The sequence below is a fragment of the Nycticebus coucang genome, chromosome 11 (assembly GCF_027406575.1).
Source record: "Nycticebus coucang isolate mNycCou1 chromosome 11, mNycCou1.pri, whole genome shotgun sequence".
NCBI classification, from domain to species: Eukaryota; Metazoa; Chordata; class Mammalia; order Primates; family Lorisidae; genus Nycticebus; species Nycticebus coucang.
The window spans coordinates 121,689,847-121,696,061 of NC_069790.1; the positions used below are offsets into that span (position 1 = coordinate 121,689,847).

Here is a 6,215-nt window from a genome sequence, read left to right on the forward strand (position 1 = left end):
TAGAGTTTCTTGTAGTATTCATTAAGGATTTTTGGAATTTCTGTGCGGGTCACCAGTCGGGGGTCGCTGCACAGCTCTTATGGAGGTCTGGGCGGTGCCAAGCCCAGGAGTTTGAGGTTACTATGAGCTGTGACGTCAGGGCACTCTACCCAGGGCAAAAGCCCAAGGCTCCAGTGTGCCAAAACCGGCAGACTCTGCCCCTAGGGATTAAAGCTGTAAGGCAGCTCAGTCCGCGCCTTTAGGCTGCTCAGTCAGTAGGTTACTTTGACCCGCCCAATCCTTGCTCTGAGACCCTGAGGGCGGAGCTTTACGGGGCAGTTCTTTCACAATGGCTTCCTGCGCCCAGCTCAGTGGCTCAGTCTGGAGCCCCAGACAATGCCCAAAGTTCTCCACACTCTTGCTCAAGCTCTCCCCAGGCAGTTCAACTGAGTGCCAAGTGTAAGAACACGAAACAGTTCACAGGTAAGGCCTTTCCGGTTTGCAGTCTCACTGCTGCTTGTACTTACGGTTGCCGGCGTGATTAGGTCGATGGAACACACGCAACCACTTGCCAGTTTTCCACTGTTTTTGTCCTCCTCTTGGGGTCCAGAAGTCCCTTGCTGGCTCCCTGTATCCTCAAAGGGATGATTATAGGCAGATACCACCGGCCAGAGATGCCTGGAGTCTTGTCTCCCCAGACTGGCTGTTCCCAGTTGCAGGGAAGCTGTTACTCAGCTGCCATCTTTAATCTCTCTCCGTTAAATCCTTACTTATCACAACTTTACAAGTAACTATATATTTAATTTTTGCCACCAGTTCTTAAGTTAATATTTGTAGACACTAAGTCATCTGAAGTTTATTCTCTTGTAGATTCCTTTAAAAAGGTCAAGAGAACAATGTTTCCTGAGTTCTTCCATGCTGATAAAAATGTGTGCTCTTTATGCTTAAAAGAATTTTTGCTTGATATAAAATCTTTGGTTCCCATCTTCTTAGCGTGGGGTCCTATCAGGCAGGGGCCCTAGTGAGCCAGCTTCAAGAGTTCAGAAGTTGGACTGATCCAGTTCCTGAAGGGTTTTGTTTTTTTGGAGTTTCTGGCTGAGGCTGGGTTTGAACCCACCACCTCTGGCATATGGGGCCAGTGCCCTACTCCTTTGAGCCACAGGTGCCCCCCCACCAAAGGTTTTGCAGCAGGACCCTCATATTATTCTCCCTATTGGGATGAGTGTATCCCCTTCCCGTTGTAGCCACTGTCCTCAGTTCTCACACCAACCAGCCAGGCTCTGCCTGTTGTTCTGTTAGAGGCCCCTTCACTCCCACATGTTCTTCCACAGATACTAACACCACATGGGCCCTGTGGCTTTAGTGATTTGTACCACTTGCTAGTATTTTGGGGGGCTTATGGAGATACTTTGACACCTAATCATCCTGTGAATATTGTGCATGGGTTTTTGTTTTTTGCTATCTGGTTACCCTGTTTTCACTTGGAGTTTTGAGAGGATCAAAGACTATGCCATCACCAACCCATGCATGTCCCCTGAACTCACCAATATAGGTTAACTAACTTACTGTAAGTCACATAGCTAGTGAGTTGTGAAACTCACATTGGAACCTGGTTCTAATTTCACAGCTCTTACTTTTTCCACTACATGATATTAAATTGCTTTCACTATAACAATTCTCAGCTTTAAGACTTAAATTGGTTCCCCATTGCCTAGACCAGTCAGTCTAGAGACCTCCAGCATTCAGGGCTCTGCCTGCCCAACCAGCCTCTTTGCCGCACCTCCCCTCAAGCACACCCCTGTTGTCATCCCAAAGCCACCTCCAATTCTTCCCTAACCCTTTGCCCTTATACCCATCTCCTCTTCACAGTCTGAATCCAGCCCCTCTCTGCTAACCAACTACTAGGAACTTCAGTGACATTTTTTAGTGCATGATTCACTAAAGGGTGGGGGTGATTTGCTGCATACCTGGACTTCTGATGCTGTCTCTTAAAAAGGCCCCCTGTCTGCAGTTTATTCCTTCTCCATGTCCTGCATATCACCCCCAAATAAATATTCCTAAAGTATACTTGGTGTGCTCCTCCCCTGCTCTAGAACTTGCTATGGGTTTCTCAAAGACTAAAATCCAAACTCAGGATAGGTATTTCGAGGCATAATTTGTGCTTTTACATACCTATTTGCATTAGTTCCCCAAACTGCCGCAACAGAGCCCTGCAGGCTGGGTGGCTTAAAACAACAGAAGTGTATTGTCTCTTCCTTGTGAAGCCCGCAAATCCCCCATCAATATGTCAGCGGGGACACGCTCCCTCTGGAACCTAAGTCAATCTTTTCTCACCCCTTCCAGCCTCTGGTGGTTGCCGGCAGGCCCTGGCAGTCCTTGGCTTTGGGTCATCCCTTCGTCCCCGTGTGCTGATCCTCACATCAGTCTTCACAAGGATACTGGTCGTCATGGATTAAGGGCCCATCCTACTCCAGGAGGACCTCATTGTCACTAATTACACCTGCAGTGACCCCATTTCCAGACAAGGACACAATCTGAGGTCCTAGGGGTTAGGAATTCAGCACCTCCTTCTGGGAAGACACAGTTCAACCTGCAGCACTCTCCCTCCTCACCTCACTCCCCTTTAAGCAGAAAATCTGTTTACTTTTTGCTTCAGGGGAGGGATGGGAGAGTCAGTAACCCCTCTGGTGTCTGTATTTTCTGGAAACCCAAAAACACTGGGATGTGGACAAGATGGCTCGGCCAGAAGTAGGAAGCACATAGGGGCTTCCTTCCAGACTTGAAAAATACATTTCCTCAAGCAGCACGGCCAGGGAGCCAACAAGAGGCCAGGAGAGAAGACGGTAACTGGATATCCGGGATCAGCCTCTCACTCAGCTGGCTCCCAGGTCCCAAGTGTAGCCAAGAAGCTGAAGAGCCACTGGACCTAAATGGCCACACCCATCACCCGGGAGCAGGGTGTCTTATGATTTGTGTTGCACCTCTGTGTCCCCAGAACAAGTGTATGTAGCCTCGTATGCTAAGGGTGAAAGAGGATTAAAAGGAGTCTGAATTCCAGGGTACAGGCCCTGGGTCCATCGTGCCAAGTAAGCAAATAACTTACTGCCCCAACCTCAGCATCCTCCTCTGAACCACAGCGATAACAAACACCAAGACAGCTTCCTGTGGAAAAAAATGAAATGTGGTGTGTGATGTGCCCAGCACAGTGAGGGTTTAAGCCACAGTCACCTTTCTCCTCTGCTCCCTCTCTGAGCCTCCGGTTCCTAATCTGTCAAGTGGAGATAACAACATCTTACCACAAGTGTTGCTTTAAGATTCAAAAGAAAGCAATGCTGTGAAAGTGACCTGTAAATCGTCAAGTACCATGAAAATAACAGCTCCTATTGTCCAGTTATATTTCATGTGGCATCACATTTAAACAGGAAGGTCACATCCATCATACAGTCAGGCCCACCCGCCAGGATAGGAGAGCTGTCCCCCCACAGGGGCCAGATGCCCTTTCAGGCCATCATACAGCCCTGAACCAGGGGACTTTTCTTTCTTAAACCTGTATTTGCTGAGTTCTCCTTTAAGACAGTAAGAATCCATCCCGAGGCCTTTTGCTTATCAGACTGTCCCCTGGCTTCATTCACCCCCTGAACACTTTGATGGTGATCACAGCTACAGACAGAGGCACCACGCACACTGTGTCTTGCTAGCATGTTCCTCCAGCCTTCCTGGACCAGTCTGAATCCAAGGACCCATCTGTTAGGGGAACCCACTCCCTTAGCTGCACCTTCTGTGTTGTCCTACCTGCTGTGATGTGTCTCCCACACTAGGGTGTCACAGTCCCTTCTCTGTGACCTCTGTCCAAGCGTGTGTCTGATCCAGGAGGTGTCTCGGGCAGGCAGGTGCTGAGAGAGCCCCACTCCCCCCTGCCTCTCACTCCATGTGGAGCCCTGGGGGCTGCACAGCAGCTGCAGAGTGGGCTCTCAGACACCCAGGGCCGGCTTCTGTGTGGCCTCCCGAAGGCACTGGGCTCAGCAAATGATCAATAAGACTTGGGGAAAATCACCTGCTGTGTGCCAGACCTGTTCTAGGAGGTGACTGACAGCATGTGAGCCATTATTTCAGACACTGCCAAGACAGAAACATGCTGACACAAACTATGACATATATTGGATTTTAAGATGTGTCCTGATTTCAGAGTTCTTAAAATGCCAAATGAAGAGGCGGCACCTGTGGCTCAAAGGGGCAGGGCGCCGGCCCCATTTGCCAGAGGTGGCAGGTTCAAACCCAGCCCCGGCCAAAAACTGAAAAAAAACAAACAAACAAAAAAAAAACAAACAAATGAAGAGTGCCTTAGAAGTGATGAAATACTGTTCAAGTCAGCATGTCTCCTTCTGAAGAGCCATGAACACACTGGGGAGAAAACACACACACACGGTAACAACTGGCAGCACTTACCTGATGGACTCCAAGAGGACTTGTAGGGAGCTGGGTGCATGAAGAATTGAGACTGGGCAGCAGTTGTCAATGGCTGGACCCTGAAGTACAGAATGGACCAACATCATGCAGGTGGAGCCGAGGAAAGTCATTGAGAAGAGAAGGAAGTGTAAACACAGGGAGGACAGGGCGTATAGAAGGTAGCAGAGGGCCCCAAACGGGGAATTAGAATGTGATTGGTAGGAAAGGCAATCTCATTTCCAGACTAGGGTCATCCTTAAGAAGTTTGGATTTTAATCTTTGAGAAATGGGGACCCATAGAAAGTTCTAGAGCAGGGGAGGAGCACACCAAATATACTTTAGGAATATTCATCTGGGGTGATATGCAGGACATGGAGAAGGAATAAACTGCAGACAGGGGGCCTGTTTCAGAGACAGCATCAGAAGTCCAGGTATGCAGCAAAGAGAAGCCCAGCAGAGTGAGGCGAAAAGGAAGGGCAACTCGCACAGAAAAAGAAACAGGGATGCACCAAGACTGTATCCAAATATTTGAGTCGGGACAGCTACAGAAGTGTTGTCAGAAGTAAGGGACCGGGCAGCCCTTCTGACAGTCCCGGCAGAGGAATATGACAGTGAGCCCTATACCTCCAGGTGACAAGGTGCCAAGGGCGCTCCAGGCTGAAGTCCCACCCTGGTTAGTTACCTCCTTCCTCCTCTCAGTGGAGAGTATCCCTGCACTGGGGAACGAAAGCACATCCCACCGTTATAAATATCTTAGACATTTCACAAACAGTCTCATTTGGTTTTGCAACTTCCCTGTGTAGTAAAGCAAGGGAAAGTTTCACTCAATGTGCATCAGGAAATCAAATGGCCTTTTTACAAAACTCCCATAAGTCAGCAGCAAACCTGGGAACAGACCCAAGGTTTTCCGATTCAGGGTTCATATCTGTGTGTCTATGTTTGCTCTAGACCTTTCTACCTCCAGTAAAATAGAACAAAGTACTGTGTACACATTAAGCACCTTGTAAATTCTAGGGAGTGACCCTGCTTCTCTGCTCAGCCTAGGAGAGATGGTCTGTTCATAGCACAAGAATTCTTTTTGTGTGTGTGTGTGTGGTTTTTGGCCGGGGCTGGGTTTGAACCCGCCACCTATGGCATATGGGACCGGCGCCCTACTCCTTGAGCCACAGGTGCCGCCCAGGACAAGAATTCTTATTGGATTCTAACCCATCCCTGGTGCTGGTGGAGACAGTATGAGCTGGGCAGCTGAACTGTGGGCAGTCCTGGGCTGTGAGAGGCTCTCAGAAAGCACCACTTTTTGATGTCAGGGTCCAGGGTAAACACAGTGTTAGTAAGCAGTTTTTTTCTTCTTGTTCCTCTAATTGAACTGTATGTTCAATGGGTAAGTAGGTTCTGTTTTATTTGCTCATGATGGGCTCTGAGGTCTGTCCATTAGTGAATAAATAAATCACCAGGAACCTTCGATCCAACAGCCCAGGACATGAGGCCATGAGCTAGAGCAGCAATCCCCAGGGACCAGTTTCATGGAAGACAGTTTTTCCGCAGACAGGGGCTAGGGGGAGATGGTTTTAGGATGATTCAAGCACATTACTTTTATCATACGCTTTACATCTATTATTATTACACTGTAACATATAAAGAAGTAACGATACAACTCAGCATAATGCAGAATTAGTGAGAGATGGGGAGTGGCTGAAAATACAGGTGAAGCTGCGATCACTCACCTGCTGCTCACCTCTGCTGTGCAGCCCCGTTCCTAACAGGCCACAGATGGGTACTGGTCCACAGCC

At 48.6% G+C, this 6,215-nt stretch overlaps 1 long non-coding RNA gene across 1 annotated transcript; it reads right to left on the reverse strand.

Moving 5' to 3' along the window:
* Positions 1–597: 597 nt before the first annotated feature.
* Positions 598–5,187, reverse strand: LOC128598823 (uncharacterized). Its single transcript, XR_008383711.1, has 3 exons — positions 5,050–5,187; positions 4,426–4,505; positions 598–3,141 (listed from the first exon to the last, which is right to left on the reverse strand). It is a non-coding gene; the product is annotated as an uncharacterized LOC128598823 (long non-coding RNA).
* Between the last annotated feature and the right edge of the window lie 1,028 nt (positions 5,188–6,215).